Below are 14,508 nucleotides of genomic sequence, written 5' to 3' on the forward strand. Positions count from 1 at the left end.
CTCTGTTGTTACTGTATTTTAGAACTGTAATGTTTTATTTTTACTATGTTTTATTGTATTTGCTTTGCAGGTATGGTATATCTTACTGTTATACTGTAATGTTACTTTGTTTTATTGTTACCCATCATTTGCTTAGCAGGTATGCCATTCAGCTGCAGCACGGGTTCATTTATTCTGACAGCAACAGTGTTTGCTCCCACGATACGTAAAGCCGTAACCCCAGCGCTGTAGGAAGTGATTTCACCACCACAGTTAAAAAAAGCATATATGCCGAAGCATGGGGGCAGGGGTGGAGGAGCAATTTGCTCCTAACATTAGGGGCAGATTGCCCCCATGCTTCAGCATATATTTTTTAGGCACAGATTGGTTAAAACATGTTTTATATTTACTGTGTTTTATTGTATTTGCTTTGCAGGTATGGTATGACTTACAGTTATACTGTAATGTTCCTTTTGCGAGTCATATCAGGAGTTTGGCAGAGTCTCCAGAAACAACCGTGCTTTGATCAGGATATTCGGGAACGCAGACCTCTAAATGCTGGCTAGGTCAGTTGTCCTTAAGCTTGCTATATTTCTGTCTCATCAGTGCAAGATGAACGCTAGAGAATATATGAACCGAAGGTGCGGTTCTGCCTATACTGAGCGCCTAGATAAATGGGTAGAATGGACAAAGGGAACAGCTAAACCTTTTTAAATCAGAAGGGACATTTGTTTTCCAAGTATGGAAAACTTTTCTGCATGATTATAGCCCACTACTGTGCAGTGAAGGAATGTGGAGAATAGCTTGCATATGGGAGACAGAAGCTAAAGTATCAAATCAAACTGGCTTGACAGAGATGTTTAATAAAAGTACTGCCCAAATTTACTACGTTTGGCTAGAAGACTCTGTAGAGGAGGACCCTCCACTTTATGTGGCTGCCAGTTTGGCTTTAAGGGATCCACTCACAAAAGCCCAATAAATTGATTACATGGAACACACAAAAGATGAGCTGGGCAATATAGTAGAGAGCAGAGGTTTAACAGCCCCATATCAACCCACAAAGAGGGATTTGGCTCCTATCCTAGAAACAGATGATTGGCATAAATCAAAAGGCACATATGCAAAACTAGATCTATCTGAACTTAAGGCTTTGGCCAGAGAAAGAGAGATAGAGTCTGAACTTCCAGAGCAAACCATAATTTCCAAATTGTGGCAGCAAGATGAAGATAGAAGGAAGGGAGACGCCACCCCTTCTGTCCCTGTCACAGAACAATTGCAGTTTATCCTGTCAGAACCCAATTCGTTTTTGAAGGTAATGCTCTTGACTGTAAGTCTCAAATTAAATGGCATGTACCTTTTAGTCCCCAAGAAATGAGAACCAGATTAAAGGGATTGGGAGATCCTAGAAAGATTCCAATTGGTTTGCAAACAAACTTAGTGCTGCACAGGAAGCATATGAGGCTTCTGCTATTGACATTCATCAGCTTCTTATTAAAGCAGTGGGAAGCAACACGTCTGCCTATATGCTTAAAGAATGTAGTGTGGACATCAAAAATCTAGATAAGCAAAGGCGAATGCACGAGGCTTCTAAGATGGCCACGTAAGCCGGGAGCTCCGCTCTGCCTCGGCCAGCCAGCCGCCCTATCACCGGATCTAGACCAGTGGCACACACGTGGATAGCGGGAATCGCTCGGGGAGTACCACAGCACTATCCCCATGCTAGGCAGCATGGTCCGCCAGGACCTGGGACCGAGATTCGCCACCGAGGGCAACCAGGTCGTATCCAAGATGTCGGCCGCATCTCAACCACGAGACACACAGGCAGGGCGACAAGCAGAAAACAAGCAAGTTATTGCCCCTGCCACGCTACCCTTCACACCAAAGGCAAGCCCCAACATATCCCATGCTGTGACCCCATCGCCTGCCTCTACAGAATCGCTCATAGAGCGATCGATTGACAACTATATGATCTCACCACTTGGAAACTCTCCACTTCACCTGGAAGTCATAAACACCTCAGGAGGGCCCGACCCTACCTTACCACAAAATGCAGGGGATCTGTTCCTAAAACTTTCAGAGTTACTTGAAAGGGGCCTTACTCTCATGGAAACTAAGATCACTAATGACATTCGATCAGACTTCCAAAACCTGGGTTCCAGAATGGAAGCGATCGAGCACAAGCTCGATATTACAGTGTCAAGGGCCAACCAAAACACTGACCATATTCATGTTATTCAGGAACAATTAGACTCAGCCCTAAACAGGATCGACGACCCGGAAAACCGCTCCAGGAGGGATCATTTCAGAGTCAGAGGTCTCCCAGAGTCCATCTCAGATGTCCCCACAGTTGTTCGGGTACTTATTAAAATTCTTATACCCTCAATCTCTCGCCCCCAATCACTTGAGCTAGACAGGGCTCACAGGTCTCTGGTCCCCCTCAGAAAAGATGGTTCTCCTAGGGACGTGGTGGTGAAGCCGCACTACTATGGGGTGAAAGAGGAGATTATGAAAATCTCACGCCAACAATCTTGCATAAACTTCCAGGGACATGAACTTCAGATCTTTGCTGACATATCGCCCATGACCATACAGAGACGCAGAGCCCTCAAACTATTGCTGACAATCCTAATGCAGAAAGAAATTAAGTACTGGTGGGCCTTCCCCTTTGCTTTGAAATTTAACTATAAAGGCAAAACCTTTTCCTTCACTACCCTCCCAGAGGTTGAAAGGGTACTATTGTCTCTGAAATTCATCACGTAAGACTCATCAATGGACACATCTAATCCTCAAGCAGGATCCTACAAATTCCTTACTCCTACCAACCGGATTTCACCCACATGGAAGTCGCACAAGAACAGACAGATGAAGGAACTTTTTCCCACATGAGATCCATCAAGCTGTTAATACTTTCCTTTTTTTTTTCTCACTTCACAGTGTTTAACCCTGTTTGCTGATTTCCCACAGGATCTCCTATCTAGATTGGGAGACCACCTGGACATCCCGAGGGAAAAACTTCCCGAATGCCTTCCCCAAAGGTAAATTCCCTCAAATTTTTACAACCACCAGGGAATTAGATAGAAGATCGGCAGAAATCTGGTCTGAGCAGTACTTTGCTTATAACGCAACACCCTAGGTTTACCGCTAGATCCAAGTCAACCTAACATCAAGTTTACTGAAGACTTAACCCAGCTCCTTTAACTCACGGAGGGACAAACTGAAGTAACTTTTCAGATTGGAAAGCTCGTCTGGTCCTTCTCTTAGTAAAAAATCGAACAAGGGACATAATACCTGTCTCCCATATTCCTTCTTCCCTCTCCCATACCTCCCCTTCAACCTCCCCTCCCCATCCCCTCCCTTACCTTACCTCCCTTCCCAACACTCCCTGATTGGTTGGAAATCATTTTTCTATTCCATTTCTGCTGGTTTAGATCCATTCACTTCATAGCATTCCAGTTATTTCAATTGTTATAGATTGTTTTATTCATAGTAAAGCTCATATCTCAGGGATGGCTGCGGCTGAGGCAGTAGTCATGCGCCTCCGACCACCTCTCGACTATGGTATCACCATTGTCAAGGGATGGGCTGGTAGCCCACTTTGAGGGCTACAAATTTGGTATGTTCAGCGATGATGGGATGGATTTTCCCCCCTCCCAGAGTTGCAGGCCTAAATTAGGCCCACCTGTTTATTCTCTTCTCTTCTTTATTCTCTCCCCTACTAACCTTCTTTCTCCATTTGCCAGTACACAGACGCCGCAACTCCGCATCTTACTGCATACCACCTCACTCAAGATCACCACGTCTTCCTCCACGAGGGGTAAGTGATATTCGTAATGTTCTAGCCCTACCTACAACGAATCATGCCAGATAACGCAACGCTACCCCCCCACACTGAGGGTGGTCTCACATAATGTCCAGGGGCTAAACTCAGCTGTCAAGAGGAGAAAAATTCTCCAGTCTTACCATTCACAAAAAATGGCAGTGATTCTCCTACAGGAGACACATTTCCCAATACGGTACTCCCCTTCATTCTTACATGCACAATACACAGCAATGCTTTTTAGCAAGTGTCGAAGACAAGATGAAGGGTGTAGCGATACTATTCGCAAAAACATGTAAATTTAAAACCATGCAGGTACACAGAGATCCAGAGGGGAGGTTTATCCTAGTTAAGGGGATTTTAGATGACCAAATATTCTCATTTATTTCTTACTACACCCCCAATAAGGGCCAAACAAAATTTTTCCAATGAATGTTTAGGACCCTAGGATCACTATTGGAAGGGATAGTGATATACGGCGGTGATTCAAATATCACGTTTGATCAAAGTCTTGATAAATCGAAACCACAATCTTCGCAGCTTATCCACCCCAGAAAAATTAGTTCCAAGATAACGAAATTAATTCACCAACAAGGTCTCGCAGACATCTGGTGGGAATTCAACCCCACAAAACGGGACTACACACACTACTCGAACCCCCATCAATCTTATTCCAGAATTGACCACATTTTTATCCAAACAACACATATACCTTTAGTAAACAAAGCATACATTAAAGACACAACACTGTCAGATCACTCTATGATGATCCTAATTTTGCAGGGACACTTCGTCAAACCCCCCTTATTACAGTGGAGACTAAATGAAACTCTACTCAAATACCCCATCACGGTCATAGAACTTGAGAATGCAATGAAGGAATACGTTCATTTTAATAACATATATGGAATCTCGGCTGAGACCCTATGGGCTGCGCACAAAGCTACGATCCGGGGAAAGATCATTCAAATAGCAACCAAACTTAAGAAAGAAAGAGCCTCAGACGTAGAGAAATTGGAAAGAGACTTTGCAGCTTTACGCAAACACCACAAAAAGGACCCGTCCACAGTCCAAATAGCTCAATTAGACAAAGCCCGATTGGTACTTAACCTAGCGCTCATTGTCAAAGCCGAGAATTCCATACGCTGGACAGGCGCGAGATTCTATCAACAGAAAGACAAAAATACAAAATGAGCATGAATACCCACTAGACTAGCAGTGATGTTCCCCACCTCCTCCCCGTTGTGTTTCAGAACATGTCAAGCCCAGGGTTCCATCTTTCATATCCGGTGGGATTGGGCGAAAATCAGAGGATTCTGGAATAAAATCTTTTATCTCATTCGGAGAGTAACAGGCATCCCGGTAACAAAATCACCCCAGATAGCTTTGCTGAATGTCCAGGTCCCTAAAACTCCAAAATACACACGAAAAATGATCTCATTCATGCTCCTGGAAGCAAAAATCACAATAGCTAAAGCCTGGAAGCAACCCAAAGTATCTCTAACGGCGGGCAAGAGAAAGATCACCTGGCATAACTAAATGAGTGAGCTGTGGTCATATTGGTCCACTGACCCAATTCACCATATGCCCATGTTTTCTGCCTTCATGACCAGGACATGATACAAGCAGGTCTTGCGGTTCATGCACTTCAATGATAATGAATTCTGACATCCTCGGGGTGACCCTGGATTTGATCGGCTCTACAAAATTCGGCCCCTCGTAAACCACATCAACCAACAGTTTGCAGCCTTGTTTACTCCCGATCAAATTGTCTATCTTGATGAGTCCCTGATTAAGTTTTCTGGCTGCTTGTCTATAAAACAGTATCTTCCCAGCAAGCGTGCAAGATATGGGGTCAAGATGTAAAAGCTCTGTGACAGGGCAACAGACTATACTTATAGTTTTATGGTTTACGAGGGAAAAGATATTCACATAGAGCTGGAGAACTGCCCAGACTACATAGGGAGCGCTGGTAAGATTGTGTGGGACTTGATGTCACCCTTATTCGGAAAGGGGTACCACTTGTATGTGGACAATTATTACACAAGTGTGCCTATTGTTCTCTCTCTTATGTTCGCTCTTTATTGTCCGCTCTATTGTTCGCTCACTATTGTTCTATATCTATTGTTCCCTCTCTGTTGATACTGTATTTTAGAACTGTAATGTTTTATTTTTACTATGTTTTATTGTATTTGCTTTGCAGGTATGGTATCTCTTACTGTTATACTGTAATGTTACTTTGTTTTATTGTTACCCATCATTTGCTTAGCAGGTACGCCATTCAGCTGCAGCATGGGTTCATTTATTCTGACAGCAACAGTGTTTGCTCCCACGATACATAAAGCCGTAACCCCAGCGCTGTAGGAGGTGATTTCACCACCACAGTTAAAAAAAGCATATATGCCGAAGCATGGGGGCAGGGGTGGAGGAGCAATTTGCTCCTAACATTAGGGGCAGATTGCCCCCATGCTTCAGCATATATTTTTTAGGCACAGATTGGTTAAAACATGTTTTATTTTTACTGTGTTTTATTGTATTTGCTTTGCAGGTATGGTATGACTTACCGTTATACTGTAATGTTACTTTTGGAGAGTCATATCAGGAGTTTGGCAGAGTCTCCAGAAACAACCCTGCTTTGATCAGGATATTCGGGAACGCAGACCTCTAAATGCCGGCTAGGTCAGTTGTCCTTAAGCTTGCTATATTTCTGTCTCATCAGTGCAAGATGAGCGCTAGAGAATATATGAACCGAAGGTGCGGTTCTGCCTATACTGAGCGCCTAGATAAATGGGTAGAATGGACAAAGGGAACAGCTAAACCTTTAAAATCAGAAGGGACTTTTGTTTTCCAAGTATGGCAAACTTTTCTGCATGATTATAGCCCACTACTGTGCAATGAAGGAATGTGGAGAATAGCTTGCACATGGGAGACAGAAGCTAAAGTAGCAAATCAAACTGGCTTGACAGAGATGTTTAATAAAAGTACTGCCCAAATTTACTACGTTTGGCTAGAAGACTCTGTAGAGGAGGACCCTCCACTTTATGTGGCTGCCAGTTTGGTTTTAAGTGGTCCACCTACAAAAGCCCAATAAATTGATTACATGGAACACACAAAAGATGAGCTGGGCAATATAGTAGAGAGCAGAGGTTTAACAGCCCCATATCAACCCACAAAGAGGGATTTGGCTCCTATACTAGAAACATTTGATTGGCATAAATTAAAAGGCACATATGCAAAACTAGATCTATCTGAACTTAAGGCTTTGGCCAGAGAAAGAGAGATAGAGTCTGAACTTCCAGAGCAAACCATAATTTCCAAATTGTGGCAGCAAGATGAAGAGAGAAGGTAGGGAGACGCCACCCCTTCTGTCCCTGTCACAGAACAATCTGTTGCAGTTTATCCAGTCAGAACCCAATTAGTTTTTGAAGGTAATGCTCTTGACTGTAAGTCTCAAATTAAATGGCATGTACCTTTTAGTCCCCAAGAAATGAGAACCAGATTAAAGGGATTGGGAGATCCTAGAAAGAATCCAATTGGGTTTGCAAACAAACTTAGTGCTGCAGAGGAAGCATATGAGGCTTCTGCTACTGACATTCATCAGCTTCTTATTAAAGCAGTGGGAAGCAACACGTCTGGCTATATGCTTAAAGAATGTAGTGTGGACATCAAAAATCTAGATAAGCAAAGGCGCATGCACGAGGCTTCTAAGATGGCCACATAAGCCAGGAGCTCCGCTCTGCCTCGGCCAGCCAGCCGCCCTATCACTGGATCTAGACCAGCGGCACACCCGCGGATAGCGGGAATCGCTCGGGGAGTACCACAGCACTATCCCCATGCTAGGCAGCACGGTCCGCCAGTACCTGGGACCGAGATTTGCCACCGAGGGCAACCAGGTTAAATCCAAGATGGCGGCCGCATCTCAGCCACGAGACACACAGGCAGGGCGACAAGCAGAAAGCAAGCAAGTTATTGCCCCTGCCACGCTACCCTTCACACCAAAGGCAAGCCCCAACATATCCCATGCTTTGACCCCATCGCCTGCCTCTACAGAATCGCTTATAGAGCGATCGATTGACAACTATATGATCTCACCACTTGGAAACTCTCCACTTCACCTGGAAGTCATAAACACCCCAGGAGGGCCCGACCCTACCATACCACAAAATGCAGGGGATCTGTTCCTAAAACTTTTAGAGTTACTTGAAAGGGGCCTTACTCTCATGGCAACTAAGATCACTAATGACATTCGATCAGACTTCCAAAACCTGGGTTCCAGAATGGAACCAAAACACTGACCATATTCATGTTATTCAGGAACAATTAGACTCAGCCCTAAACAGGATCGACGACCTGGAAAACCGCTCCAGGAGGGATCATTTCAGAGTCGGAGGTCTCCCAGAGTCCATCTCAGATGTCCCCACAGTTGTTCGGGTACTTATTAAAGTTCTCATACCCTCAATCTCTCGTCCCCAATCACTTGAGCTAGACAGGGCTCACAGGTCTCTGGTCCCCCTCAGAAAAGATGGTTCTCCTAGGGACGTGGTGGTGAAGCCGCACTACTATGGGGTGAAAGAGGAGATTATGAAAATCTCACGCCTACAATCTTGCATAAACTTCCAGGGACATGAACTTCAGATCTTTGCTGACATATCACCCATGACCATACAGAGACGCAGAGCCCTCAAACTATTGCTGACAATCCTAATGCAGAAAGAAATTAAGTACTGGTGGGCCTTCCCCTTTGCTTTGAAATTTAACTATAAAGGCAAAACCTTTTCCTTCACTACCCTCCCAGAGGGTGAAAGGGTACTATTGTCTCTGAAATTCATCACGTAAGATCCATCAATGGACACATCTAATCCTCAAGCAGGATCCTACAAATGTCCTACTCCTACCAGCCCGATTTCACCCGCATGGAAGTCGCACAAGAACACACAGATGAAGGAACTTTTTCGCACATGAGATCCATCAAGCTGTTAATACTTTCCTTTTTTTACTCACTTCACAGTGTTTAACCCTGTTTGCTGATTTCCCACAGGATCTCCTATCTGGATTTGGAGACCACCCGGACATCCCGGGGGAAAAAACTTCCCGAATGCCTTCCCCAAAGGTAAATTCCCTCAAATTTTTACAACCACCAGGGAATTAGATAGAAGATCGGCAGAAATCTGGCCTGAGCAGTACTTTGCTTATAACGCAACACCCTAGGTTTACCGCTAGATCCAAGCCAACCTAACATCAAGTTTACTGAATACTTAACCCAGCTCCTTTAACTCACGGAGGGACAAACTGAAGTAACTTTTCCAATTGGAAAGCTTGTCTGGTCCTTCTCTTAGTAAAGAATCGAACAAGGGACATAATACCTGTCTCCCATATTCCTTCTTCCCTCTCCCATACCTCCCCTTCAACTTCCCCTCCCCATCCCCTCCCTTACCTTACCTCCCTTCCCAACACTCCCTGATTGGTTGGAAATCATTTTTCTATTCCATTTCTGCTGGTTTAGATCCATTCACTTCATAGCGTTCCAGTTATTTCAATTGTTATAGATTGTTTTATTCAGCGTAAAGCTCATATCTCAGGGATGGCTGCAGCTGAGGCAGTAGTCATGCGCCTCCGACCACCTCTCGACTATGGTATCACCATTGTCGAGGGATGGGCTGGTAGCCCACTTTGAGGGCTACAAATTTGGTATGTTCAGCGATGATGGGATGGATTTTCCCCCCTCCCAGAGTTGCAGGCCTAAATTAGGCCCACCTGTTTATTCTCTTCTCTTCTTTATTCTCTCCCCTACTAACCTTCTTTCCCCATTTGCCAGTACACAGACGCCGCAACTCCGCATCTTACTGCATACCACCTCATTTAAGATCACCATGTCTTCCTCCACGAGGGGTAAGTGATATTCGTAATGTTTTAGCCCTACCTTCAACGGATCATGCCAGATAACACAACGCTACCCCCCCACACTGAGGGTGGTCTCACATAATGTCCAGGGGCTAAACTCAGCTGTCAAGAGGAGAAAAATTCTCCAGTCTTACCATGCACAAAAAATGGCAGTGATTCTCCTACAGGAGATACATTTCCCAATACGGTACTCCCCTTCATTCTTACATGCACAATACACAGCAATGCTTTTTAGCAAGTGCCGAAGACAAGATGAAGGGTGTAGCGATACTATTCGCAAAAACATGTAAATTTAAAACCACGCAGGTACACAGAGATCCAGAGGGGAGGTTTATCCTAGTTAAGGGGATTTTAGATGACCAACTATTCTCATTTATTTCTTACTACACCCCCAATAAGGGCCAAACAAAATGTTTCCAATGAATGTTTAGGACCCTAGGATCACTATTGGAAGGGATAGTGATATACGGCGGTGATTCAAATATCACGTTTGATCAAAGTCTTGATAAATCGAAACCACAATCTTCGCAGCTTATCCACCCCGGAAAAATAAGTTCCAAGATAGCGAAATTAATTCACCAACAAGGTCTCGCAGACATCTGGTGGGAATTCAACCCCACAAAACGGGACTACACACACTACTTGAACCCCCATCAATCTTATTCCAGAATTGACCACATTTTTATCCAAACAACACATATACCTTTAGTAAACAAAGCATACATTAAAGACACAACACTGTCAGATCACTCTATGATGATCCTAATTTTGCAGGGACACTTCGTCAAACCCCCCTTATCACAGTGGAGACTAAATGAAACTCTACTCAATGACCCCATCACGGTGATAGAACTTGAGAAGGCAATGAAGGAATACGTTCTTTCTAATAACATGGATGGAATCTTTGCTGAGACCCTATGGGCTGCGCACAAAGCTACGATCCGGGGAAAGATCATTCAAATAGCAACCAAACTTAAGAAAGAAAGAGCCTCAGACATAGAGAAATTGGAAAGAGACTTTGCAGCTTTACGCAAACACCACAAAAAGGACCCGTCCACAGTCCAAATAGCTCAATTAGACAAAGCTGATTGGCACTTAACCTAGCGCTCATTGTCAAAGCCGAGAATTCCATACGCTGGACAGGTGCGAGATTCTATCAACAGAAAGACAAAAATACAAAATGAGCATGAGTACCCACTAGACTAGCAGTGATGTTCCCCACCTCCTCCCCGTTGTGTTTCAGAGCATGTCAAGCCCAGGGTTCCATCTTTCATATCTGATGGGATTGGCCGAAAATCAGAGGATTCTGGAATAAAATCTTTTATCTCATTCGGAGAGTAACAGGCATCCCGGTAACAAAATCACCCCAGATAGCTTTGCTGAATGTCCAGGTCCCTAAAACTCCAAAATACACACGAAAACTGATCTCATTCATGCTCCTGGAAGCAAAAATCACAATAGCTAAAGCCTGGAAGCAACCCAAAGTATCTCTAACAGCGGGCAAGAGAAAGATCACCTGGATCATGTTACAGGAGAAAATGGTCAGCTCCATAATGAACACCTGCAGACCATTTAGTGCAACATGGGGACCCTGGGCTAAACATATGGGGATTTCTCTTATTCCCGGAGTCAAGGCGACATGAATAAGCTCTCATGACCCAAAAACTGACACCCCTTTCCCTACTTCTCTTCACTTTCTCCTCCTTTACTTCTTCCTCTTCTTTCTTTTGGTTACATGATGATAATGCTAGATAATAGGAATTTAGTCTCTCTTAATTCCAAAATAATCGTAGCGTTCCCGTCAATTGCACTTTGACAGGAGCTCACAAGCTATTGGGATATCATCTTAAGGAGACTCAAGATGTAGACGATCCTTGAGAAGACATGTCTTGGTTATCCATTTGGTGACTCTCACTCAGCTCTGAAAACTGCTGTTATTTTGGAGATGCATGACAAGTCCGATTGGTCGAGGTGCACTAATCATGCCTAGCGAGCCAGTCAGTCCCTGACACAGTGTGTACCCATAAGGGGTGTCTGGACTGATGAATAATTTAAGTGCAAGGTTATGATATACTATTTTTTCAATAACATGTAACACACATACATATGACGGAGACTTGACAATGATGTTTGATAATTGTTTTCTCAGTTTTATTATATCGTTTGTACCAAGCTGTGCCCCAAAGCGATTTGAGGGCATTAACATGTAATGTACTGCTTTTCAATAAACTTCTTTTGAAATAAAAAAAAAAAAAAAAAGATAAGATGATTAGTGGACGGGAGGTTTGTGAGAAATTGAAGGAAAAATTGCCCCAGATATATGGACAAACCTGACATGCTGAATTTATGAATGCTAAGCAAGGGAAAGAGGAAGCTTCAGGGGCTTATTAGAGGTGGTTAAGTGATATGGCTGAGGAAGCAGGCCTTAAAATAGAGAAAGAGAAGGTGGGAGAAACTGCAAGTCCATCTACACAGCTGGTGAAACAAAGGTTTCTTGATGGTTTAATACCCCAGTTGAAAGAAAAGTTGTTCACAGCAATGCCCGAGGCAGGCAATATATCTATTCGAGACCTCCCTCCTGCCTATCCTGTTATCCATAGAAAACAGGATTAACAAAAAATACAGCAGACTTAAGGTTATGTACATGGGGAAGCAGAGCAGAAGAGGAAGAGGCAAAGGCAATTTCAGAAACCATGGCAATCGGGGACCAATAATATGCTACAATTGTAATGGGGAAGGACATATAGCCAAATTTTGCTATCTTCCTGACCGTAGACTGGACAGGAGCTTAGAGGCACCTCATGGTGATCCCATTTCTCTGCCAAAAGCAGTGGATCAGGCATAGTAAAATGGCATGCCAGTATCAATCATGTTAAATAGGGGAGACAATAGTCCTGAGGCCATAGTATACATATTTTTACAAGAACTCCCCTATCCTGGAGGAGAAACAGAATTAACCTGTTTAATAGATATTGGTGCAAGTTGAAGTGTTTTTAATATAGAGGACTTACCTCGAGGATTATTATCTACAAATGCTATCTCTGGTGTTGGCCTAACCGGGACCTCTACTGATTTGGTGGAGTCCAAGCCAATTAAACTCAGGCTAGGCTACAGCAAAGAGAAATTGTCACTAAAGTGTTAGTTTCAGACACAGTTCCTACCAATCTTTTGGGAGCTGACATTTTGAACCAAATTTTAGCAAACATAGACTACACTCCTACAGGATTCCAAGTGGTCAGTAGTCTGTCAGGTGAAGTTTTAAATTCTGCCTGTGGAGTATTTTTATTCTAAGACTCCACTCCACACGCCATTTCCACCAGAATTGAAAGTGATTCACGCTGATTTATGGGCCACCAGGAAATATAATGTAGGTCTGCTGGATTGCACCCCAGTCATGATAAAAATTAAACCAGGAGCCCATCTCCCACAGATAAAGCAGTACCCACTGAGTATTGCTCAGACTGATAAAGGATAATCAGACTGATAATCAGACTGATAAAGGATTAAATCACTCAACTGAAAGCAGCACGGGTTGTTGTACCAATTAAGTCCCAAGCCAATACACCCCGTTCCCAATTGCAAAGAAGCCAGACAAGAAGGGTGGGCAGGTGACATACCACATGGTGCATGATTAGAGAGCCATTAACAATATAATTGAGGCAGATACCCCAATCGTGCCCAACCCCCACACTTTACTAAGTGGAATACCTGCCTCCAGCACCTGCTTTACGGTGATTGATCTTGCAAATGCTTTCTTTTTTGTGCCTCTGCACCCAGATTGCTGGCACCTTTTTTCATTTACCCATGATGCCCAAAAGTTAGCATGGACAAGATTGCCCCAAGGCTGTGTGAGTAGCCCCTCTGAATATAATACTGCATTAAAGCAAGTATTGGACCAATGTTCCCCCTCACACCCTAGCACAGTTTTGCTTCAGTACATAGACAATTTGCTTATTTGTTCTGATACAAAGGACATTTGAAGTCAGAGAAACAGTAAGCCTTCTCATGTTTCTCTATAACAGTAACAACAAAGTTAGCAAAGATAAGCTACAATACTGCCAAGAGAAAGTGATCTTCCTGGGTCACTGCATTTCACATGGAATCCATTACCTAACCCCAGATCGAGTTAAAACTCTACAAAATTTTGTAAAGTTAAGAAATGTATGGCAACTATGTGCCTTCCTGGGATTAGTGGGATATTGTAGGGACTGGATTCCAAATGCATCAGAACTTATGGCTCCTCTATATGAGGCTACCACTAGAAACCCTTTCAAACTCACATGGGACAATTAATTTCAGATTAAGGAGCCTTTTAAAATTTTGTCTGAAGTTCCCGCCATTGGACTTCCTGACTATACTAAGACTTTCTCATTGTTCTGTCATGAAGTCAATGGATTTGCTGCAGGTGTACTCAACCAGCTACATGGAGACAAACAGAGGCCTGTGATGTATGTATTAGCCTCATTAGACCCAGTCATCAAAGGCTCCCCCAGTTGTATGCTAGCCATAGCAGCCTGCATTTTGCTGCTAGACAAAGTAACTGAGCTTGTACTAGATTCTGCGCTGATCCTGTATGTGCCACATGCAGTACAGGAAATCATGAATCAAGTAAATACCAGACATGTGTCTGCCAGTAGATTTGACAAGTACCAGTCTGCTCTTTTTTGCCCCATCGATTTTAACAATCAAACAATGTGTTACTTTAAGTCCGGCTACTCTTCTTTCTATAATTGATGAGGAAGATGCAACAAATGGTACTGATGTAGAACCTAAGAGTGTTTCTCATGATTGTATGGCTCTGATGGAGGTAG

This window comes from Aquarana catesbeiana, linkage group LG09 (assembly GCF_042186555.1).
Source record: "Aquarana catesbeiana isolate 2022-GZ linkage group LG09, ASM4218655v1, whole genome shotgun sequence".
Taxonomy (NCBI): Eukaryota; Metazoa; Chordata; class Amphibia; order Anura; family Ranidae; genus Aquarana; species Aquarana catesbeiana.